The sequence below is a fragment of the Pinus tabuliformis genome, chromosome X (assembly GCF_031772625.1).
Source record: "Pinus tabuliformis cultivar Carrire ecotype Pingquan chromosome X, CPIR1, whole genome shotgun sequence".
Lineage (NCBI taxonomy): Eukaryota > Viridiplantae > Streptophyta > Pinopsida > Pinales > Pinaceae > Pinus > Pinus tabuliformis.
In genome coordinates, this window is record NC_142308.1 from 926,100,504 (window position 1) to 926,126,921 (window position 26,418).

Consider the following 26,418-nt stretch of genomic DNA (forward strand, 5'->3'; position numbering starts at 1 on the left):
TAGGGAACATCTTTCATAAAATAATTGCATCTACAGCCAATCCAATTTAAGAAATTAAACATGTAGATACATTTCTAGTATTTGGATGAGACAAGGTAACAGAAGAATCAATCACAATTATGCTTTTTCAATAGAAACAATATTAACCCATTTTTCAAGCCCTTTATTAACAAACTTGATGTAAGAAATCTGCCACAGATCTTCAGCAATAAAGTTCCAAAACATGTGCCAAACAGCTCCAACAATAACCAATCAAATATCTCTACTGTTTCTCCAAAGTATCAACCACCATTACACTAGGAGGAACCTTGCTCATATAGAGTTTTTAGGGTCAAACCTCTGCAATAAAATATTATTATCCATACCAAAACCCTAGATCTAACCTAGGAGAACATAAACAAGTATTATCTCGTCAACTAACTCCATGGACAAGTCAAACTACTAATAAAATATTAGTGGCTAGGCCCCATATGCACATCTCCAAACATGAGAGGGATCTAGGAAACAGGACACCTCAGTAGAATAGCAAAAAACCAATTCAACACTCCCAAGAAATGATATATTAGTCCTCTACCCGGTGTGCTCCACATGATAGTTAGTTAAACATGATAAAAATATAAGAAATGATTAGGTATAGAGCTTTCTAGCCTCCACGTGTGAATAAATAATAGAATATGGGAATCGTTCCTCAATCTCCTCCAAGACCAAGTCAAATCTCCAAAAAGAATGTTCTATAATCATGCCACGTGTGTGAGAGAGTAGCACGTGTGATCTCCCAAGAGAAATATTCCAGTGAAATAGTGGAAAGGGTGTGATAAGAGAATCTCCAAGTCACATGGTTAGTATCAAACACAATGCATTCCCTTTTTATGTGTCACCACCTCATCAAAACTTGTGCTAGCAGATGGATCAAAGGGAGAAGGTGTCAACCATCAATAAAATAGTGTTATAGCCCATGTTATAGGTCAACTAAACCTCAACCACCTCCAAGAATAGGGGTGATGTCCTCATCTCAAGAATAAAATAACAATACATATGGCAAATGCCTCAATATTTGTGTCTAGGAGGTGAGCACTCCTCTTGAATACCCTTCTCCAAAATCAATAAACCAATTTCAAATGTGAAAATACACAAAATAAACCCAAGCGCTCAAGCAAGGAAGTCTCCATGTAATCAAAGTGGGGTGAAACCATCAACAAATAGTCAAATCAACATGAAAATGTGTGCACACATTAGAGAAATTTTGAGAGGAAAAAATGGACCTCGAAACAAAACAAAAAAGATGTGCAATCAACATCAACTTTAAAAGAACCAACACAATTCAAGATGATGATGTCAAACACAAGGGTAAATAGTTTTGGAGGGAAAAACACTATTTTTTAATCATATTTTCAATTTATCTCCTTATAGAATTAATCAATTTATAAGTGTAGGCACTAATTGGATGCGGAATTAAATTTTGCATTTATAGAGTAGCCACTTTTGCACACATTTGACAGACCCACAGCGAGATAAATTGGAAATACATGAAAAAAGTGTGTTTCTTTCATGTAAACCTATAATGGGATAAGTTGAAAATCTGATTTAAAAAAATGGTTTTCTTTCTCTCTTTGAAAAATCATAAATATTATTTTATTATTTTAACTAGTATTTTATTATTTTCCTTAATAAGCCCATTTTTAGACTTCAAAATTTATCAAATGAAGGGTAGTTCCCTTTTTGGAGTATGGTATACAATATACATCATAATAACATGAAATAATCCATTGACACACTACCATGAGTTACTGTGTTTCCCCTAAAAGTATGTTACAACCCAATCATGTATCAAATACATCCATAGCCACTACTAGAGCAACATAAAAATGTGTTAACCATTCCAACGCGTGATCCACATAAAGAATAAACATGAAGTGACATAGTACCAATTAACCAAGTTACATGTACCATCAACCACATCTAATCATATCCAATCAAAGAAATATCATGTGAAGTGCTCTTTGACCATACCTATGTTGAATACCACATACATCATCAAATCAGTAGAAGAAATCAAAGTACAACTGATGCTTTATAAGTAATGTACCACTACTCAATCAATAGTGCTCTTGCTAGGCTTTGAAGCATATACAAATAACTTTGTGCTGCCCCTGTATATCCCAATGATCAACCAGTGTTATCAAAACTTAAAAGTGTCTGTCTTGTACAATTGGATCAAAATCATATGTGTGACCTCATGCAATATGAGTAACAATTGGCTCCAACTGGGGGACATGCTCTCTGAACAAGTGTATGAGAACATTGGAATCTCTAACAATAGTTTATACAACTCAACATGAAAGGAGATGAGATACACATGACAGGGGGGGATTCTCACACCAATACATCACATAAATGAAAACAAAAGCAATGAAATACAACCACAAAATATGATATAATCATACAAGATGTCAAAAGCGACTCTAAAAAAAACTAGAGCCAAATGATGCATGCAATGAAAGAACTATCCTAATCTATTGCTCAAAAGAGCTTATTCAATCTACTCTAATAATCTACCTGAGTCAAGTTGCCAAAGTGCTAGTGTGAGTTGTTGGAGGCAATGTTCATTGCTTCCAGGAGAAAAATTTATTTACCGTGAACAAGTAATAGGAAATAATTAACTGGGTCAATAGCACCTTCTGGGTAGCCAGGAATTTCACATGGTATCAAATCACTAAAGTGCTAAGGCTATTAGTTATATAAACGCAAGGGTCTCAAATGAGAAATCAAAGGTTTTCACACAGACAATGTTGAGAAATCTAGGGCAGCTAGGTGAGGTGATTTCTCTTACTTTGATAACTACTTATAATGTATTTTTACTTAACTTGATTAGCTTCTTCTTTTACTTGATTATAATTAATTTTCTTATCATCAAACAACTATCAAACAATAAAGAACAATGAGACAAGAGGACACAAGATATAGCCTATCAACCAGGGCCAAAACCTCTCCTCTTGAGAGGAAAACCCACAAGAACTCTTCTCTTCTTGTATAACTTCAAATGATGAATTCCAAGACCTATGACCCTGCCAAGAGCCCTCCAAGACCAAGTCAAATCACTTCTTTGATCATCTCTTCTTCCACAAAGTCAACGTTGGTCAAAATTGTTGCAACGCTTCAAACTTCAACTTTTCCTCAACATTTTGGCAAGCAGCTTCAGGACTAAGATCTTTGGCCCTCACTGCAGAAACCCTAGTTGGCACGTGTGAGACAAAGATGGTGTTTTTCTTCTCATTTCTCTTTGCTTGGACAACGGCTTCTTCTCCAATAATTCGGCTAGCAAGATAGTTCCTCTTTTACTTATTTTCAGCCTCCTATTGTGACTGCAATAATTTAGTCCCTATTGCAACAAATAGTACCCAAATTTCTTCGCACAAGTGAGGAATTTCAGCCCTAAAAAAAGTTTTTAAAATTTGGATTCTCCCTTCTTGAAGTCTTTACTTCCTTCGTTGGCTTTTAGGTCACCTCTCCTTGCTTTGATCGAACTACTTGTTGCTTGAATGCTTGTCTTTTAAATGAGGTCGAGTGTTCCTATTTATAGGCTTCTTTGAGTGCCCTAATAGGCCGACTTGTTGTGGCATTATGACAAGGTATTAGAGGGTCTTTGACTCTAATTTTAACTCAAATAAATTTTCTTTACAATATGTAACATGCCCAAAAGGGTCTTCCATACATGGCAATGACTCTTAATGACATGTTGACTCAAAGACAAGCCCTAGAAGCACTCAATGGTTGCTTGATCTATAAATCAAATAACCTTGAGCATGAAACCCATGCCTCAAGAATGAAAATAATAATTTTATTTTTCTCTTTACATCAAATACATAAAATCATGATTACATTTGTCATTATGAGACCAAACCTAGTTACATATTTCAATAGTCCCTCTTAACTAGGGAGGTATTCATAATCCATGAATGGTACTTGGACATTCTCAAACTGAAGAATTCTCATAAGAAGAGTCGGATTGATAAACCAACTCACAAGCTATCTTATCAGCTTATACCAAAGCATCTCATCATACCAACCATCATTGTCACATAGCAAGGCCTTGACTAACACAACTCTATCTCTCTCCACAAGATCAAATCTCAATGTTGGTGAGACCAATGACTAATAGACACCATCATCGTCTCTCAAGGCACATACCTCACCTGGGTGTTCACAAGGTATGTCCTTTTAGGACAATTCCTATCTTGGAATAACACATCCTCAAGGAATTTCCTCTTCGACAACTCTTGCCTATTGGATGCCCTACCACATCCTAAAAGAGCATTGGAATCAATCTCAGATGCTTACCCAATCCTCCATTCTTTCTTCATGGCATGAAGGCAAGAATGATGTGTCTATCTCTCCCTCTTAACTAGGGAGGATATACTCATTCCTATAAAGGAATATACCCAAGCTCCCTCATAACCAGGGACTTGCCCAAGCTTCCTCTCAACTAGGGACTTGTTTCCATTAGCAGCTATCTACTCTTTGGTGGAGATTGTGGTACTATCAGCTACTAGCAGGACTCCTCTTTTCGATGTCATGAACTTCAACTTCTTGATCATGGGGCCTTCATCTTTTTAGATCTTCTTCATAGGGCATCGACCATCCATCACTTTCTCTCGAAAAACCATAGGGTTGAATCAATAGGCATGTCATCCTTCTTTTCATCGGAAAGTGATCTTCTAGTCCACATCTAGCGTTTCCTCATACAGCTACCCTTTCCGAGGCATGTCTCTTTCAGGATCTTCCATCCAATCACATGAGTGCTAGTTGTAGGTGACACTACAACTCTCTTTTGGTAGCCATGTTTCAACCCAACCAGATGTTGTTCAAAACCAAAATGAACATCAAATCAAAATTACCTTTTATGATGGCCTTTCATCATGACATATGTTTCTTACAACATCAACATCCTACACATTCATAAACACATCTCCAAGACATGACTTTATCAGGGTCTTCATATCTTCTATATGGAGATGTTATAGCCAATTCCCTTAGCCATCAGATGTTGATCACTTATCTTATCTTATGTGACTATAGTTGCATCTTTCACGAACTCTTCTTCCTTTTTTTTTCACAAGATGAAGGAACTTCATAGTTCCTTCATCTTGTCAACCTCCTCATATTCCATATGAGGTCATATTATGTTGATTTCATCTTATCAATATGTGAACTAGTTCAAGGTATATGCCTTCATGCATCTTTTCTAAAGGAAGAGATCCTTCTTTTTCGATCATGCTCATGAGGTAGAGCATTCACCCATGCTATCTGCAACTATATGATGACATGACTTAATCTATCAAATATATACATACCTCTTTTCTTCTTTTGGTCATCTAGACTTCCTTCAACAGCTTCCTTTCCTTGCTTGAAAGTACTTCAACCATCTAGACATGTTGCACTCCTTTGTCACCATATCATCACCCTTTTAAACAATGGATCCCACACAAGGTAGAATGTAGACTATCAGCGAGACGCTTCTTCCAAATAGAGGTGAAACTTCTTATAAAGATTCTAGTGAAGGATCTCGATGATCCTCATTTTGCAAATGCTCCTAAACAATGATGATGTATGATGACCATTCTATATTCTATCATGCTAGAGAACTTTCTACCAACCATATATACTACTACTTCGGTTGAATTTTTCATGCTTTCAATGAAGTTACCATGAGCTACTTTCCTTTCTATCATGATGACTGCTACAACCATGTAGACTTTCTACCCCAGCTATACTTCCATGCTTTTGTGATGATGTCATCTCTATTTCAGCTCTAATGCATCCTATCGTCCTTGTAATGCTTCTAATCATGATAGCTATCTTTCACAAAACTGAAAAGAACTAAGTGAAGGAGATTATCTGAATCATAGTAGAGATCTTTCACTTCCTCCTTTGATTTATTTTCTTCAGGTACTTTGGTAACATGGGCTTCATTCCTTTCTTTGCTTTTCTTGTTGTCCTTCTTGAGTTTAAGAAAATCTCTCTTGAAATGCCCATATTCCTGACATTCATAGCATTGGATCTTTGACATATCGATCTTCTTCTTTTTCTGAGGATCAAACTTCCCAAACTTTCCTTTTCTCCTACCCATGGAAACAAATGTTTGAACTTGTTCATTTGATCCCACATCACTTTTTGCCTTCAACCTTGTTTCTTCAATCTTACACAATGACCAAAGTTCATTGAATGGGGTGACTTCCTTCTTTCCATAGATACTTGATACAAAATTGCCCCATTCATCGGGTAGTGCATTGAGTGGTCATTTCTTTGTCGGGCATTATTTCCCCTAACTCTTGTAGTTGGTCTCTTATTTGTGATACCCTCATAATCCCTTCTTCCTTTGATACCTTCATTTTGTATAGCTTGGTTCTCAAAGATATAACTTCTCTTGCAGTGCTTACGGAGAACAATTCTACCAACTTATCATAGATTTCTTTTGAATTCTCCAACTTTGCTACATAAGGGATGAGGGAATCCTTGATTGATTCTATAAGGATTCTTTGAGCCCTTATTTCTCCTTTCATATATTTTGATAAAGCTTGAGCTTCTTCTTATGATGGTTTGGCAATTGAACCCTTAACATGCCCAATAACTTCATTCTCTATGAGGATCAAATCTGTCCTCTTCTTCCATGCAAGGAAATTTGATGACCCAACCAGTTTGTTGCTCTCCTTGCAAAATGAAGTCATTTTGATAGTAGATTCAGACATAGATATAAGGATACTTACTTGTCAAGTGAAGATGCTCCTTTGATGGTGATATCTTCAACTTGATGCCTTCTTGATTTTGATGATGATGGATGATGTTTGCTTTCTTGAAGATGACAATACTTCTTTTTCTAGAGATGTCTTTCTTCAAATATATAAGAGATGTGATCCTTGCTTCAATGTGAGGGAGATCACCTTGATGTCTTTGATGATGATGGCAACGCTTCTTCTTGCTTCCTTCAAGATGCTTCAAATGTGTAGTCCTTCTTTCTTTGAATGGAGGTAGGTTCTTGAGGTCCTCTTTTCCTTGTGATGTGATGGATGGTCCTTCTAGATGATTCTTAGTTTGCTTGGCCCTTTTGATGGTTTGATGTCCTCTTTAATGTCTTGACTTCCTTGATACTCCTTTTGATGATCCATGCTTCAAGTTGCCTTTCCTTGTCTTGTCACCTTAGCATTGATACCATGTTGAGAAATCTAAGGCAGCTAGATGAGGTGATTTCTCTTACTTTGATAATTGCTTGTGATGTGTTTTTACTTAGCTTGATTAGCTTCTTCTTTTACTTGATTATAATTAATGTTCTTATCATCAAATAGTTATCAAACAATAAAGAACAATGAGACAAGAGGACACATTATATAGGCTATCAGCGAAGGCCAAAACCTCTCCTCCTGAGAGAAAAACCCACAAGAACTCTTCTCTTCTATAAAACTTCAAATGACAAATTCCAAGACCTGTGACCCTTGACCAGGACCCCTCCAAGACCAAGTCAAATCCCTTCTTTGATCAGCGCTTCTTCCACAAAGTCAACGTTGGTCAAACTTGTTGCAACACTTCAAACTTTGGCTTTTCCTCAACATTTCGGCAAGCTGCTTCAGGACTAAGATCTTCGACCGTCACTACAAAAACCCTAGTTGGCACGTGTGAGACGAAGATGGTGTTTTTCTTCTCATTTCTCCTTCACTTGGACAATGGCTCCTTCTCCAGTAATTCGGTTGGCAAGATAGTTCCTCTTTTACTTGTTTTCGGCCTCCTATTATGACTGCAATAATTCGGTCTCTGTTGTAGCCTATAACAAATAGTACCCAAACTTCTTCGCACGTGTGAGGAATTTCAGCCCTAAAAACAGTGTTCAAAATTCAGATTCTCCCTTCTTGAAGCCTTCTATTTCTTCGTTGGCTTTTAGGTCACCTCTCCTTGCTTTGATCTAACTACTTGTTGCTTGAATGATTGTCTTTTGAACAAGGTCAAGTGCTCCTATTTATAGGCTTCTTTGAGTGCCCTAATAAACCGACTTGTTCCACTTAGTAGGCTGACTTGTCATCCTTTGAAGGCCAACTTGTTGTAGCATTATGACAAGGTCTTGGAGGGTCTTTGACTCAAATAAAAATTCTTTACAATATGTAACATGCCCAAAAGGGTCTTCCATACATGACAATGACTCTTTATGACTTGTTGACTCAAAGACAAGCCCTAGAAGCACTCAATGGGTGCTTGACCTATAAATCAAATAACCTTGAGCATGAAAGCCATGCCTCAAGAATGACAATAATAATTTTATTTTTCTTTTTACATCAAATACATAAAATCACGATTACATATGTCATTATGAAGACCGAACCTAGTTACATATTTCAATAGACAAATCCCTTTATATTTATAGGAGTTTATTGTTCGAGGGTTTTAGAAATGGTTTGAGTTGGATTGAGGGATCAGGACAGACTTGATGGTGCATCGAACTTTGGTATTTGGAAATCCAAAATTTTATTATTGATAGAGGAACATGGACTGAAGGAGTATGTACGATAGTTGTTGTCGTATTGACAGATCCAGCACAGTTAGCGACCTACTGCAAGGAGGATGCCAAAGTTAGGCGTATAATCCAAGACAAGGTTAAGGATCACATCATTCACAATATTGCAGAATTGGATACATGCAAGAAGATGTGGGATGCCATCCTAAAGTTATTCCAGAATGCTACTGTAAACAGGAAATTGATCCTTAGAGGAAAGTTAAGAAACACGAGACAGAACAAAGGAGAAGGCGTGGTCAGTTATCTCACCAAGCTTAGATTAGTCAAGGATGAGTTATCAATTGTCAAAGAAAAGAGAGATGATGAGCTCATGAGAACTACTCTAAATGGGTTCTCAAAGCAGTGGAACGTGTTTGTCCAAGTGATTAATGGACGACAAGACCTACTTGACTGGAATGTCTATGGAGCAATTTCACTCAGGAAGAGCTTAGGTTGAGCCTTATCAGTGGCAGCAGCAATAAAATCCAGAAGCATGAGGATGACAAAAATGTTGCTCTTGCAGGAAAGGGCAAAGCCAAGAAAGGCTCAAGCAAAGGACCTAACTCTAAGGGAGAAAAGAAAAAGAAAGACTTGAGTAAAAACAAGTGTTTTGGATGCTGTCAACAGGGACACTATGTCAGTCAATATCTGAATAGAATGAAAGGTGATAAGAAGAAGAAGAAGCAAACAACAACTTCAATAGATATTTATGAGTTGTCTTCAAGACTAGAAGACGAGTTCGCTCTTTTAGCTTGCCTATCTAGCTCAACCACTATGGGAGTCTGGTAAACTGACAGTGGGGCGTCATGTCACATGAGAGGGGTTAGAGAGTATTTTTCCATCTACAAAGCAAGGAGATAGGTTTCCGTATTCAAATGGGAAACAAGTCCAAGTGTACTCCAGTTGGGAGAGGAACAATCACATTTCAGAGGGGTCAAGCAAAAATATCCATGTTACAGATGTGTTGCACGAGCCAGGTTTGGAAATGAACCTGATTTCAGTTTCTGCTCTTCAGGATAAGGGGTATGACATATACATTGGAGTATAGAAGGTGTATTTGAAGCACAAGGATTGGAAGTCAGTAAAGGGATTGGGGTGAGAAGCAACAAGTTGTACAAGATGCAGTTGGACGCTCCAAAGGCACTAGGTAGCAGCAGTAGTAGCAGAGATATGGGAGAGCTACGACATAGGAGAATGGGTCATCCATCATGAAGCACTTAAGTTTCTCAGAGAGAATGTGACAAGTATTCCAGAAGTGAGTACAAAATATGATGACGTGTGTGTACTTGGGAAGTTCGCAAAGGAAGCATTTCCAAAGAGTGACAGTAGAACCAAGGGTGTACTAGATTTGATACATTCTAATATTTGTGATCCATTGTCCATTAAGTCTCTCAAGGGTTATGAGTACTTCGTGACCTTTATTGATGACTTCTCCAGGAAGACCTGGATTTACTTTTTGAAGACAAGGGATGAAGTCTTTAGTCACTTCCAAGAGTTTAAGGCTCTTGTGGAAAACTCGATAGGAAAGAAGATAAAAGTTCTTCGCACAGATAATGCGTGCAAGTACATCAAGAAATCCTTCAATGATTTCTACGCTAAGGAGGGAATCAAAAGAGAATGGACAGGTACATACAACCCACAACAAGATGGGGTTGCAGAAAGAAAGAACGGGACAATAGTTGGAGCAGTGAGAGTCGTGCTATATGATCAGGACATGCCTAGATATCTTTGGGCAGAAGCATGTAGCACAACAATTTACATTCAGAATAGGGTCCCACATAAGGTGTTGGGAAAGATGACACCCGAGGAGGCATTTACAGGGAAGAAGCCAAAAGTCGATCATTTCAAGATTTTTGGCAGTATCACATATTGTCACATTCCAGATGAGAAGCGCACCAAGCTAGATTCAACTGCAAAGAAGGGGTATTTTGTTGGTTACAACGAAACATCCAAAGCATACATGATTTATATTTCAAGGAAGAAGATCATCGTGAGACGAGATGTAAATTTCCAGGACGAGAAAGCCTTTAGGAAATCTCACGAGTTACGAGAATTTGATCAAAGTCAGCAAGTAAAACCTCCAAGGGTTGAACAGGAATCTCAGGCTCAGGGCACAAGTACCAGTACAGTGACTAGTACAGGTAGAAGTACATGTGTTGAGGAGAGTTCACGGCATGTGGAGCAGCAGTAGGATGAGGAGCTTGAAGTTCCACCCACTACTAGTGGGAGAAGGAATGGTGAGGTGTTTCAGATGTTGAGAGAAGCACAAGAGTTTGCGGAAGCTCCTATATCGAGCATCAAGGATAGGAGACCACCAGAGAGATATTGCGGGTACAAGGCATTAATGAGCGAGCTTATTGACAATGAGCCTCCCAGCTAGGAAGAGGCTACACAACATCAGGTATGGCAAGATGTGATTGTTACACAACATCAGGTATGGCAGGATACAATGGTGGAGTACAACTCCATCATGTTGAATGATGTTTGGGAGGTGATTCCTAGACCATTGGATAGGGCAGTGGTTGGTTCCCGTTGGATCTATATGATCAAGCACATTACAGATGGCAGCATAGAAAGATCAATTCGACTACAATATGTGCCTATAAATTAACAGGGGGCAGGCATTCTGACAAAGGCCTAGAATAAAGGAAAGTTTGTTTTCTTCAGGGATAAGTTGGGTGTTGTGGAGAACACCTTCCTCGATAAGAGGGAGTGTTAAATATTGTAGCGCGGGCAAGTGTTCTAGTCTTGAGAAGTGTCATTGAGGCTAGGAACATAAAGGATTTAATTATCTTTAAACCCATGTAATTTTTCCTAAGTTTCACCTAGGAAAAATATCTTAATTATGTCAATTAGTGATTTTTTAAATGTTGAGAAGTGTAGCTTGGGAGGTACTCCCACAACCCTTGGGTTACTGGGTTTGTTGGAGTTGACCCACGAAAAAGATGTTGCGTGAGCAATGTACCCGAGTGGTGGGTTTTGGACACATGTTGGTGGCATAAAGACCCAAAAGAAATAATAATTTATTGTAATTATTGATGTGGAAATATCTTAATGATGTGAAGTAAGATCCCCTAAGTTAATGATTAGAGAGGCTATAAATATAAGTGACCTAGGAGAGGTCTAAGCACATACAAGAGCATTCATTCTTATGCTAATATCCACCCTAGAAGGAGACGAATACCTCAGGGAAGCCGCAGCAAGGGAAAGAGAAGTATATGGTTTGTTTTGTGTAGGGAAGAAGGACAAGTTTACCTAGGAAGGAGGCCGAGCTTGCTCAGAAAGGGAGACTGAGTTCTTGTGTGTTGAATTTGCCCTAGAAAGAGGTTGTCCAAGCTAAAAGAGGCTGAAAATCTCTGTGTTAAGGTTATGATCTATTCTATGGATAAAGGAGGGAGTTGAGCCCTAAAATGAGGCTTGTTTAGCCTTAGTCTAGGCTGCCAAGGTGGGCCGCAGGCCCTATGATGGTACATTGGAATTTTGGGCCTAGTTCGAGCCCTAAAGGAGGCTGAAATTTGCCTTAGACTATGAACAAGTGCAGTGTGTGTCTTGAGTGGAGAGAGAGGGTTGAACGTTGTCTTGTAGGCTGATATATAAATGTAGAATGATTGTTGGGGTGTATGCATGGAGGTTTGTCCAACCAAGAAGGGTTTGACAGCTGGTTGTGAAACCTATTATGCAGTCACCTCAATGGACTAAAGCACTGTGAGTTGTTGGCAGATTTGGAGCTTATTGTGCAGTGTTTGTTTTGAGGCAAACCCACTATGAGAGAGTTGGTATTTGATCATGTTGACCACTACATGTCAACGACCCATAGCAGTACCCCCCTTTTTTCGCAAAAGGGATAGCGCATGATCGATGTGTTTGTGTCGTCCAGTTATCATCATCAGCTTGATCATCATGTTATAATGGAAACCTATTCTGCACGTACATGATGTAAATAATGTCAGCAGAACCGTGTCATGTATGTAACGACCTAGGTAAACCTACCTTTCTAGTGACGATCTCCATTCTAGGAGGTTTTTCGTCTCACTGATTCATTTTCAGATGGTCGGCAGAGTTTTTCTCTGCAATCTTACCCCAAAGCTGGAATGGATTTTGTCGCTAGGATCTTAGGCGAGTCCTAGTGTTCTAGATCGAGTCTATGTAAAAGTAATTTGGGAATAATCCTAACTATTTGGTTGGATTATTTTATTACAGATTACTTGGTCTATTGGATTATATTTGTGTCACAGAAGTGGGTAGTCTGTGAGGAGCTATTACAAATGGGTTTTCCCCCTGATGATGTAAAAATATGAAAATCATGATGTAAAGTGTCTTGAGGGTTGGAAAAATAATTTATCCCCTCATAGGTTAACTAAATAAATTTTTTAGCCAAAAATTAATTAAAATCCTAAGCCAAAAATTTAATTAATTATAGGTCCTAGGTAAATTTAAATTCTCCAAAGGCAAAATTCGTCGGTCCTAAAAAATTAAAGAGGTCCAGGGACTAAGGTAAATTAATTATTTTGATAAACTTTAAACCTTTGATCCCTGGGGTTAAGTCAAAGTCAAATTTTTTGGGAAATTAACTCAAAAAAAATTTGAGTTAATTAAAATGCATTTAAATGAAAAATTCAAATTTCCTCAAAAAAAAATATTTCGATGAATGAGATTAAAAGAAAATTTAATCTTCATCAACGGTCGAGATTGCTTTGACGAGGATCACTCAAACTCGCCGTTGGAGGATTTATTTTTAAATAGGAAGTCATTTGTCAATCGATCTATCCGATCTTTGAGTCGTGTGCTTAACAAGAAGCTCTGGTGTAATCTTTTTTCTGGATAATAAAGAAAGACTTTGGGGTTAAATTCTGCTAGTGTTACTCTTCATGGGAATATTGTAAGATGTTTTATTTTCATGCATAATTTTTTCTAAAGCCATTGATGATAGCTTCTGAAGAGTGATTTGAGTACAGGTATCTTGCTCAGTCGCTAGGGTTTGAATAATAATCTAAATTTTGAACGTAATAGCAAGTATCTCTATTTTTCTAAGTTTTATTATTATTTTCTCGCTCTATTTTTAATGGTTGGATCGAGTTTTACAAGGAAATCTTGATTTTAGATCCTCAGGCGTTAGGGGAAGTTTTCAGTTGGACCAGCCAACTCCTGATCTGTGTTTCCTGAAGAGCCTAGCTAAATTAGCTCCAGGCTTATCATAAGATTTTTTTTTTGTTGGTGATGCACAAAGGGTTTCGAGTTAGCACCTCCTTTAAAATTTAAAAAATATTTTAATTTCTATGCAACATAATGATAGATCTGGCTACTTAGAGCCTTCAGCTTGTAATTATTGTAATTTCACTGGTTTTTTTTGTCTTTTTTTTAATTCATCATTGTATATATTGTTTCTAGGTGTTTCATTTTGTCATTACAGATACAAATCTGAAGGAGAACTCTCGTTTGAAGCCAGATCTAGGCCCTGGAGCGTAAGATCTGGCCTCAATATCATCTTGCAAGGATATTATTCAAATTTTTGCAGCCTAAGGGTTTTACAATTCTTAAATCTGAAAGTTCTTATAAGGGTTTCAGGGATAAATCTAAAGCAAAAGGATACACAATCTTTAATCAAAGAATTTCTAGAAATGTATTAAAGGGTTTTCTGGCTACCATTTTCTGCTGAGTTTTTTTTCTCTCTCCGAAAAAATTCGAATTTTTTTTAAAACCCTCCTCTTTGTTGCCTGCGTTTTTTTCCCTTTTCTAACCCTCACTGCCTTCATCCTATGCAAAATTCAAGGCTCCATCCTTTTGCTCGCATTTCTCCTCAATATTGTAGGTCTATCCTCTTGGCGACCTGCAGATCCGCGCATTTCCCTCGACCTGCAAACGCACCCCTTCTTTGCTGCTCCACATTCCATTCCCTTTGCTTTCGTTCGCAGCCATCCCTGCGTCCCTCCTGCTACCCGTGGCTCTTTCCTCCCTCACACGTCAAAGCCTACATCTCCCTACGCGTTCCTCCTTTCCTAACCCGCGACCTCCCATTTCACTCCATTTCCATTCATCCCTCTTCGTAGTCCTGTCTTCCTACCTACAGCACTTCCATCGAGCTGCTCACTGCCTCCTTCGTCGAGCTGCTCCCTTCTGCCGCCGTCCAAGCCTGCACTGCACACACAAATCAAACATTTGACTTTTCCTATGTTGCATGAGTTTCTGGAACGTGGGAACGTTGGTAACTTGGGTACAGGTGTCGAGAACGGCTAGAGGTTTCCCTAAAATTTACAAGAAACGACTAATCAGTAGCGGTAATATTATATGATAATAAAAAATTAAAAATATAAAAAAAATTAATTAGATAATTTATATAATAATCAAAATTTATATTGAATCAAAATATTCAAATATTAAAATCAATTTAAATATATAAACAATAAATATATAATCTTTCTTATATATAAATATATTCTTTGGGTGTCTCTCCCTTTTATATATATAAAATATTAAAATGTCAAGTTCATTATGACACATGACGAGTCTTTGAAACAATCTGGCTTAAAAATACAAAGGAACAGTTTTACATATGTTTTTCTAGTTATTCTTAAGAGAAAAAGTAAAGAAACTCTAATGTTTAAGCATTGACTGCCACATACAATATGCACACACAATCTTCTGCAATATATATACATAAACAACAAAAGAAATACTCATCAGCATGACATCCCAGATATCGCCCTTACATCGAGGTGCCACACACTTCCTTAACCCATCAAGAGATTGCTCCAGTTTCTCAATTAAGGATATCAGTGTTAAGGATGTCTTTGGCCTTTCTTCCTGCGAAGGTTTCAACTTAGGCTCATGTTTTGTGGGCAGTTCAGCATATTTCTCTACAAGCTTTGTATTCCCCAACCCCAAGGAACACCGGAACTCCAAAAAAAACAATCTTCAAAGCTCCCGGAACTTTCCCAAGCTCCCATTGTAGCTCCCGCTAAAAAGGGAACGTTCCCATACAGTTCCAAAGCTCCCAAGAGCATGGGAACCATTGGAACTGGTTTCCCAACTCTTGGGAGTGGTTCCCGTGTAACAGAGGACTTTTCCTTTTTTTCAATTTTGTTTTGTTGTTTGAGTATGCATTAGGGTTAGATTCAAAAAATCCGATTTCATTTTTTTTGGTTAGATTCACTTAAAGTTTGAATTTTTGTTTTAGTTGTTATTTTGATTTGATTTTTTTTTTTTTTTTTTACATTTTTTATTTTAACTTATGATTTTTTATTTCCTTTTATTTTTTTATTTTGATTTTGCTCTAAACATTCAAAAAACATTAAAAATCTAAAAAATTTAAAAATTGTTTGGTGACTTTAGAATTGCTAATGAAATAAATCAAAAGCAGAACTTAAGCTTTCGCATTTAAAAAAAAAAAATTTTACTTTCGATTTTTATTTTTTGTCACATTAAAAAAAAGGTATTGCCACATTAAATTTGCTTCATAAGCTTAGCACATTAAACTTACCTAAGGGATAATTAAATTTTAAATCTAAAGTTCCTTGGTGTCCTATTTGTGTTAAATGTAAAATTTTAAATTTTGTGGTAGTGATTTCTCTATTGTCAAGTATGATTAATGTTTTAAATCATTGACTATAGGAGAAAGATATTTTTTTCTAGATCTGGGGTTAATGAAGAAAATTATTTTGAATCTAGAATCACTGCTTAGTACTTAAGTTTCATAATTATTCATGGGATTTAATTGCTAGAATATATTGCATGTTAAAGTCTTGGTAGTTTACATTTTTTTTTCCCGGGGAGAAAATATCGTAATTTCCATTAATTTGTTGAAAATTACATGTTGTAAATGCCATAGGCATATGCAAATACTGTGACCGTAGTCAGTTGTTTGAAGTTATGAACTGTAAGTTCTACAAAAAAAGACCCTGTTGGGTGTGCTAGTGTTTGCTGTACATATATAAATAATTACATATTCAAAAATTCACCATTGGTGATCGTTGTTCTGTTGCCAAAATATGATAATTACATAATAGAAAAACTGTGAAAAAAGACAAATAAAGACTGTTGATATTAGGGCCTGTCTGCCCTCCGAAGTTCCTGATCCATATATGGTCTGTGGAAGAACTGGTAGGTCCGCTCAGGTGTGTACTCTGTGATCATCCATTCTCCTCGAGGACGATGCATTGCCTCTTTCGATAGCTTGTCCACACCTTCATTACGCTCCCTGTAAATATGAGTGCATGAAATGTGATCAAAATGTGTTTTGAGTAAAACAATATCATCCAAAATAGTTCTGAGAGTATATGCATGGCAAGTTGTTGTGTTGTTGAACCAGTTTATGACTATTTTGGAATCTCCAAAAATTTGTATGTGTCTGCACTGTTTGAGGATGGTAAAATGTAAAAGATGTCGAAGAGTAATCAGCTCTGCATAATTATTTGTACCCTCTCCCAACCCCATGCAAATGTGAAAGTAATGAGTGTCTGATAGATGAAGTATAATGCCTCCTCCACATCCCTGTACTTGTGCAGCCCCATCAAAGTATGCCCAGGGGTGGGCTTTGTCAATCTATTCCTGTGTGATGTTCCGAGTTCTAAAGACTTGTTCCTCTGCCGGGAGATCCCCATAGCTCGAACAGATTTTTGGAGGAATCAGGGACCAGATTATATTCCGGCCCCTAAAAATGATGTTATTGCGGCACATCCATATGTGCCAATTGACCAGAAGCGGCAGATTCCTAGATCTCGGCTCAGTTGCAGCTTCCCACCATCTATCCCAGGCATTTGGGATATCGACCCCACTCCAAGAATGCTTGATATTTAGTGTGTGCAGGACTTGAGACCAGAGTAGTTGGGAGGTGGGGCAAGTGAGGAATAAATGATGATTTGATTCCTCCTCGGCATGGCATAAAACACACCAAGTCGGACCTGGGAAAGCCCGTTTTCTGAGGTTTGCTCCTGTAGGTGTTTTATCCATTATGATGTTCCACATCAGTAATTTTGTGCGTGGAGGGGCTTTTAACTTCCAAAGATGGCTCCACCAGCTCATCAGTCTGTTCGGCTTGTGCTCAGCATGTATGATATCATACCCTTGCTTGGAGGAGTAGTGCCCATTCTTAGTATATCCCCAGATCAATTCATCCTCCTCTTCTTTTAGGCGCACATGGGATTCTAATAAAGTCTGTAGAAAAAATCTCCACTGTCTTTTCCATTGATCCAGGATATTCCATGCCTCTCCTGTGTGCCATGTTTGCTGGAAGATGGTAGAATTGCGAGGGTCTCCGAGATGTGATATGAACAGGACACCAATGTGGTTTAGAAGTGTGATTTGTTCCTGTGGGAGTTGGTAGGCATTCCCACTACCAATCCAGGGGTCAATCCTGATTCGGACTGACTCCCCATTCCCAATCCTCCAGATAAGGCCCCTTTTAATGATGGGAAGGGTGTTGGTTACTGCCCTCTAGATAACTGAAATACCTTTCCTGTTCCATGTAGGTCACCTTAACCAGTCTAGTACAGTACTAGGCCAAATGTATTTGTGGATGACCACCTCCGACCAAAGACTCTTGTGCTTCAGGAGGAGCCAGCCTAGTTTAGCAGCCAGAGCATGTGCGAAAGTCGGGAGGTGCTTTAGACCCCAACCGCCCCATTTTTTGGGGATCGTAATCCAGCTCCATTTGACCCATGCAAAAGGCTTTCCTTCTTTCTGTCCCTTCCATAGGAAATGGCTGCAGACTCGTTGGATCCTATGCAGAATCCCCAAGGGGATCCAGGCCAAGGACATCCAAAAGACTGGGGTTGCTTCTAGTACTGCTTTTATGAGTACCAGTCTTCCAGCTCTGGATAGTAGGCGATGACTCCAGATATTTAATCTTTTTTCCACCTTTGAGATCAACCAGGTCCAATCTGCTATCTTGTAGCTATCTGCTTTAATCCTGAATCCCAAATACTTCAGACCATCCTGTAGAGCCAAAATTTGGTAGGGGAAATTTTGAAGGGCTAGTTGAGTTTCTTGTTGAGTACAATCAGAGAAGGATATAGTGGATTTTGCCCTATTTATTTCCATTCCTGTAGCAACACTGAAAAGTTTTAATATCTCTGTGAGAGTGATGATGTCCTGAATACCCCCATTAAGGAAAATGAGTATATCATCAACAAAAAGTAGATGAGTTAAAAGGCATTGGTCAGTAATCTTGAGGCCTCGGAGTCTCCCAACTCGCTTCTTAGTTGCAATCAGTCTGCTCAGGCCTTCCATAACCAGAAGGAATAGTAGGGGGGATAGGGGGCATCACTGCCTGATATCCTCTCTGCTTGAAAGGAATGGGAATATGACCCATTTATAAGAATTGCGAAAGAAACTGATGTTATACATCCCATAATCCATCTGATGAACTCCGAAGGGAAGCCCAGGTGAATGAGTATCATCCTTAGATATAACTAGCTCACATTGTCAAAGGCCTTTGAGAGGTCGATTTTGAGCACCACCCCTTTTAGATTTTTCAGTTTTATGGAGTGAAGGGCCTCTTGGGCAGAACCTATGGCTTCATGAATATGTCTATTTTGGAGAAAGGCGAATTGTTCCTGAGTAATGTGTTCAGAAAGGATCGGCTTGATGCGATTTGCTATAATCTTGGCAATAATTTTGTAGAGACAGTTGCAGAGGGATATAGGGTGAAAGTCATTGAAGGAGCTAGGGGAGTCAGTCTTTGGTATGAGCGCAATAAACGTGGAATTTATGGGGGCATATATGCGACCTAGATTCCGACTCTCTTCCACCACTCCAAGCAAGTCTAGTCCAATGATATCAAAGAAAGCAATAAAGAATTCCACAGGCCAACCATCCGGCCCCGGACTTTTGTCCTTCTTGAACCACTTGAGAGTGCTTTCTAATTCCCCCATGGATACCAGTTTTATAAGATCCTCCATCCCATCCAATTCCACAAACCCAGGGAAATGGCCAGCAATGTTAATGATTTCAGCAATAGAAGTGGCAAGGGGGACTTTGAAGAGTTGCTTGAAGTGAGAGATACCAAGAAGGGCGAGCTGAGAGTGAGTGTTGGCTATCTGGTCCTAATCCGAGGGCATCTGCCAGATAGTATTGCTGGCTTTTCTTCCATTGGCAAATTTATGGAAGAATTTTGTGTTACCATCCCCCGCTTGGAGCCAGATTGCTCTGCTTCTGAGTCTCCACAATTCTTCCCGGTTAAGGAGGATCTTGGATCTCTGAGTCTCCAAATCAACAAGATGTAGCTTTGCTTCGGTGGATAAGTAGCCAAGCCCACTATCATCCGTTAAGGAGGCCAGCTGTGCTTCGATGTCCACAAGGGATTGGTCATCCCTAGCTTTTTTCCTTTTTGTCCATTCAATAGTTAATCTCTTGAGCTGTTTCAGGTTGCTACAAAAATCTGCAGCCTTCCTCTGATCCCTGAAAGGTGGCTGGGCTTGCCAGAAATCCGTAACCAGCTTAATATAATCAGGGTCCTTTAACCAAGTAGAGTTAAATTTGAAAGGTGCCCTGGGTTTTCTGGAAGAGCCAGCCACTTCCAAGAAGATGGGAGAGTGATCCGAAATACCCCCCGAGCCAACCCATTGCCTGTAGATGGCGAGGGTATGGAGTAGGTCTTCTTGAATGAGATATCTGTCCAGCCTTCTACCAAGGGCAGCTTCGCCAGTACGTCTATTATGCCATGTTGGCATCTTCTTATTCATGGGCACATCTATGAGCCCATATTGTTCCAGGAGGGAGCTCAGCTGATCAGAGAGTGGGTCTAGCTGCGAGTGATGCCCCCAAGATTCCTCATGTCCAATGGAGAAATTCAGGTCTCCCCCTAGAATTGTGGCATTGTTGATCAAGGGATTTTCCAGAAAGGATTGCCAAAAAGCAAGTCTGTTTTGGTTTGGGGCATAGATATTAATGATGCGAAGCTGTTTGCCTAATTCAACTAAGAAAATGTCCATGCCCAGGAAGCCCTGGCCTCCCCAAGAAGATATCATCCTTATTGTTTGAGGATTTATCCCAATGGCTAAACCCCCAGATCTGCCTACTGCATCCAGGGCTTGGAAGTGCCAGCCGGGTAAGATGGCTTGCAGGATCTTAATAATCTGTTCAGATGGCCCAAGGGTTTCCTGAAGAAGAATCATGTCGCAGGGAGTACAATGCAAGAGTCGCTTGAGGGCCAATTTTTTTTGGGGGCTGGCCAAGCCCCTACAATTGAAAGAGAGCCAAATCATCAAGGAACGGTGTCAAGGGTTTCAGATGCTCTAAGTGCCCTTTCAATGGTGTTCTGGCGTCCCTGTGCCACATCTGCCCCCGCAGATTTGATGGCTTTGGAGATCTTTGAAGCCCTGCCTCTGGAGGGTTTAAGCTCGGAGGGAAGGGGGGGATGCCGAGACCTAGCTGGTTGGGGTTGATCAATTGTCAGGATCGGAGATTGTAGGAGTGCGAGCCCGAGGCAGAGGGGGAGTGGGAGGGGTGAAGGAGAGGGCTCAGATCTTGTATTGTTGGCGGGGTGGTAGAGAAAATGGGGGAGGGGGGCTCGAGCTCACAGTTAATGGTGGAATTCATGCACAAGAGGGATGCAGATTGAAATAAAGATGCATTTATTTGATTAAAAAGCAGAGCAGAGGGAAAGGAAAGAGGAGCATTACCCGTTGTAGGAGCAGCCTCCACAGCAGACCAGGATCGAGTCAGTGGAGGGGATATAGGTGGTATCAGTGGAGCACTGGTTGGCTGGGCAGTGACTCCATCCGCATCCTTTGAGTGATCCTGACCTGAGGGCTGCTCATCCACAATCGGGTCTTCCGGCTGGCGGTGCTTCGTTCCCCTTGCGGCCGCCTGTGAAGTAGGAGTGAGCAGCGGACAGTCCTTGTATAGATGGCCGACCTTGTGGCATCTTCTGCACCGAAAAGGCACACCTTCATAGTCCAAATTTTGACGATGCGAGAAATGTCTCCAATGGAGGGTTATCTTTTCCTCCAGCCCCTCCCTGGTATCCAGATGTACCAGGATATGCACCATTGTCATGATTCCTATCTTTTCGAACGATTGATCGTGTTCTAAGTAGGTGCCCAGAGCATCTCCAATGCGCTTGAAGACTACAGGGGTCCAGAACTGCATCGAAAGGCCTAGCAAACGAACCCAGATCAGCCCAACACCCATTTGTTCCCTCTCTGGATCAAATAAAGGATCCCATCTTTTTAACAGTACCGGAGCAAGCTCGATGTGCTAGAATCGGGATAATATCCAGTCAGTGTATTCTTCCCTATGGAAACGCAAGGCAAACCACCCACGAGCCAGTACCCTGATGATGGGCAATTCTTTGAGCAGGGAGCCCCAAATCTCCGAGGTCCAGAGTCGAAGACGATCTACTGAGTAGTTCCTGCCCCGCACTCGACCCACCAGAACCTTCTTTGCAGTCTCTGCAACTTCGCCCATCGGAATGTCCTCGCCGAGAGTTAGGTTGATGTCCTTGTCCACTGTTTTAAGGCACCTACCTTTCTTGGGTTTGTCTGAGCGGCGAGCAGTCGGGTAATCCTTGAGAAGACCACGACAGCCCTGATTAACTGTTTGGGGGGTGGACGGGGTAGATTTAGGGTTAGGGATCGGGGAGCTGAAGCAGCCGGAGCGAATGGGGGTATTAGGGTTTGAGCCTCCAGGGTTTAGGGTTGCACTTGAGAGGGTAGGATTAATGAGGGGAGGAGGCCCGGATGAAGGGATGCGGGAGGTGGAGGGTGTACAATGGGGCGCAGAGATATGGGGGAGGTGTGGTAAGGGGGCGTCAAAGGTGGGCGAGGGCTGTAGGCAGGTTCCCAGCAGGTTTAGGGTAGCCAGAGATAACGGGGGGCAGTCCAAACCAGGAGCATCGTCAATATGAACTGAGGGCGAAGGATGGTTTACAGAAGGACCCGGACGAGCCTGAACGGACAGAGCAGCTAACAGCGGGCGCAGGGTGGTAGCAAAAGGGCCAGAGCCCGACATGGCTCGATGGTGCAACCAGATAACCTGTTGGGGATGAGGGTCCGCCTCATAGTCAACATCGTCTAGCTCCATAGGACCAACAGTAAACGGTTGGAGCAGCTACAGTTGTCAGGGAGAGTAAACGGGACGGAGGTTAAACCAGGTAAACCGCCCGGTGAGGCCACTATAAGCTAGGTAACCGCAAGCTAGAGGGATGTACGCCGCAGGGAGATAGGGGGTGAAGGTAGAGGTCAAGCAAGCCAGGCATTAGAGCCATGGCCATCAAAACCAAGTTTTTTGGCCCCGAGGGCCTCCATGGATGCCTTCTTCAGCATCTGCAGAGCTCCTCAACTCGTAGAAGGCTTGGGTTTTTACATTTAATCGTTCATGATCATCACTTTCGCCACATTTATAAATTGTTTTGGGTAACTTGTTTTTATTTAGTCTATGGTTAATTGAATATAAGGCACTGGTCTAAAATCATTTTTATCTTGTGGTTGTGTCTTATTTGTATTAATTGTTTTGATCTATCCATCTCAGTTAACCAGGACTTGTTCTACATCCATCAAGTTGTTCAACCTTAAGTCTCCTAGAGCCTGTGTTCCACAGCCTATCCTCATTCATTTACCCCTAGGGACTACCCCCCTTGACTTGTCTAGGAGAGAGTCTAAATGGAGTGAATAAGGATTAGGGTGACAACCCTTACTCTGAGTGTTGTCGCGGTGCCTAGACACTTTGTGCGACAACAGATCCTATGTTAAGTGACTTTGGAGCAGCATAGTCACTATGAGAGAGCTGACTATTAAAGTTGTCATACAATGATTTCTGGGAGGGAAAATCACTGTGAATTGTTGAGTTTGGGCCTATGTTCAGTGAGTTTGATGAGGAAAATCACTGTGAGAAGGCAAACTATTTGAAGCCTTGTATACAATGACTTTTGGAGCAGCAAGATCACTATGTGAAGGCAAATTATTCGGCTGATTGTACAATATTTGGAAGAGGCCACTTCACAGTGAGAAGCCAGACTTGTTGAGTTGGTTGTACAAGTGTTTTGGAGTAGCAGAACCCTTGTGAACAGTTGAAGACACGGGTATTGGAGCAGCAGTATTCTCTGTGAGTATAGGTGGCAAAGGACCTGCCAGGTATTCAAGACAAGTGGACTAAAAGGGTTGTGGTCAAGCACTTCTTCAGCAAGTCAAGGTTGTTCTTATTCTTGGGCAGATTGGGAGTCAAACGTCACTGACCCCAAGCCTTAATTTTCCTAGCATCAGGGCTAATTGTAAGTGCCATGATCCCTGGTACAAGAGCCCTATGTTTATTGTATTAAAGTTGTAATATAAACAAGTTTTGGGTCTGCAAATTCTTGTGCAATTTATTGGTTCACTGTCGTTACATTTTTGTTGTCCAAAGTGCTTGGAATTGTGGTATTTCAATGTGTTTGTGATCATATTTTAGACATAGCCCTAATTCTAAAGTGCCAAGGAAAAATCAACATTAAATACTTCTAAAGTCTAAACTTAGGGAAAGTGGATAATTAATTGACATTAGTTGGGATAAGATCAATTTACCTCTAGAAGCTTGTGGAAAGTTTCTAAGATGATCTTAGCCATCGATTGGATCAAGTGAACTTCTAATCGTGGCCATTCATTTGTGAATGAGAGATTATAAAGAATCGATGGGCGAATTTGGAGACACATCGAGTGGGTGATTTTTAGTGAGACACCAAGAAGGTTTCAGCAGCGATGATTGGGAGAAGAATTTCTAGAGGTTTTTGTTATTAGTTATTTTTTGCAAGAGACGGAGTTTTTCCAGTGAGGCCATGATCTTCAAGAAGAAACTAAGTTGCTCAGTAAATTCACAGGAGGAGAGGCCAAGATTATTTCCGATAGGCGGTGCAAGACTTCCAAAGGCCAGTGCAAGTTTGCCAAAGGAGGTGCAAATTGCCAGGAGGGCAAACTGAGTTTGCGAGTTTGCCAAGAGAGTGTGAATTATCGAAAGACCAGTGGGAGTTGCCAAACTACTAGTGTGAGTTGTTGGAGGCAGTGTGAATTATATAAGAGGAAGTCATGGGGTTTCTTCAAGTTGATTTGATTAGCAGAAGTGAAGATAAAATATTGCTGGAGCTTTGCCAGTGTCAGGCAAGCAATTGTAATTTCTCAATAGCAGTTTTTGCTAAAGATAATAATATAAACCCTCAAATCTAAAAATTGGTTTTCCCCACATTGGGGTTTTTCTAGGGACGTTTGTCCAAAAATACTTGTGTCATTTGTGTGATTGGTTTCTTGTATATTTCGCTAGAATTTTTATTTTGTCAATGGTGTTGTTCATGTTATTATTCATTACTTCCAACAAAAGAATTATATTGTCGTGTAATAGGAAATAATTAATTGGATTAATAGCACCTTCTGGGTAGCCAAAAATTTAACACTTACAGGGGCTCCCTTACTCAGAAAATGGCCAACAAAAGACCAAAGCAAGCTACAACAAAAATTTCAAAATTTAATGAGCACTTGTACGACCTGTACAACCCTCCAAAATTTCCATGATCAACTCTCTGGACCTATTACCCCCTCGGCTTGTTGTATGGACCCGTGTGGCCCATGTATTGCCACACAATTGCGTTGTACGATGTTGTACAACCATGTTGTATGGCTACCATCTCAGCATGCACTCTGTCACCATGTACGGCCTGCTAGGTGGTTGAATCCTTTGTCGTAAATTTCTCCCTAGTTGTCTTCTCTAACCTTGAGTCATTGTCCTTTGTGCCTCAATCACTCATTGAGTTCTTGTGTGTCCTTCTCCTTCACCTAGCCTTACATTTATAATCTTGAGTTATTGACCGAATCAATTAACCATTCGGCATTGATGACTAAGTCTCCATAACCCTAATCTCTCAATGAGATTGACAATTAAGATTAAGTCCCAATCAATGATCTAAATCATCTAATTCACTAATGTAAAAACTTTACATTTCCTTAGATATTAAACTCACTTTTATAAAAAGCATTTCACTTTAATAATTCCTTTAATTAAAGTGAATTACTAAGGTGAAGACTTTGGATGACTTCTACATGTCTTGACACGTAGACTTGTCTGGAAGTACCTATTCGAGCTATAAATTTCAACAAGAAACCCTCCATGCACTTTATCTGTTTTATTCCTACCTGCTTGTTATTTTCCTTAACAAGTTATTTACAATGTAAATACTAAAAATAAACACTAGTGCATGCTCAACATATTACAGATCAGCAACTAAAAGAAACATTAACAAACACACCATTATTTTTGGACTAATGTCCCCGAAAAAACCCAATGCGGGAAAACTGGTGCAGCTATTTGAGGGTTTTCTTATTAAGCAATATCAGAGTACAATCTGGGTGCCGAAACTAGCCTACCCAACAGAGAATTTCCTTAGCAGTAATACCTCTCCGTTTCTGACAAATCTATTGGATGAAACCCCTAATAATCCTTGTGGCAGCTGCTCAGCACCAATCTGCCCCAGAAACCCCAGCGTCTGCCCAATCTGCACTGCATTAGCCTCTCCTAGCCCAGCACTGGCCCTGCGTCAGCTACACTGGCCCCTCTGGTGCTCTGCGCAGCACTTAGCTGCCTCTGCGTGGCCCTGCGTGAGCACTGGTTGCTCCTGCATCTCTCTCTCTGGCTGCTCTGCTGCTATCCCAACACTATCTCTGCCTCTCTGTCTCTCTGTACTCAATGCTCCTCAGTTGCTCCCCTAATCATTGATTCTATCTCTCTTAGCAAACCTCGCTCTAGAGAATAGAATTACTGATCACTCTAGTGTATTCTGTGACCCTCAAGCCTCATCTTATACTTTTCCTATTGACATCTCAACGGCCGAGATTAAGTCCCTAATCAACGGCTAAGATTAGATCTGGCTTGATCCATGTCTTTTGGACCACTCTAATACATATTCATATTAATGAACATTAATATTT

The 26,418-nt window shown here is 40.1% G+C and overlaps 1 long non-coding RNA gene across 2 annotated transcripts in view; it reads right to left on the reverse strand.

Annotated features, from left to right (window-relative positions):
* The window catches only part of LOC149142711 (uncharacterized), a 53,009-nt gene that overhangs the window by 21,616 nt on the left and 4,975 nt on the right, over positions 1–26,418 (reverse strand). The window contains exon 3 of one of the 2 annotated variants that reach the window (XR_016264736.1): positions 16,566–16,730. The exons of the other annotated variant lie outside the window; for it this stretch is intronic. This is a non-coding gene — a long non-coding RNA (uncharacterized LOC149142711). Of the gene's footprint in view, positions 1–16,565; positions 16,731–26,418 lie in introns of those variants that run through there. 2 annotated transcript variants of the gene reach the window in all.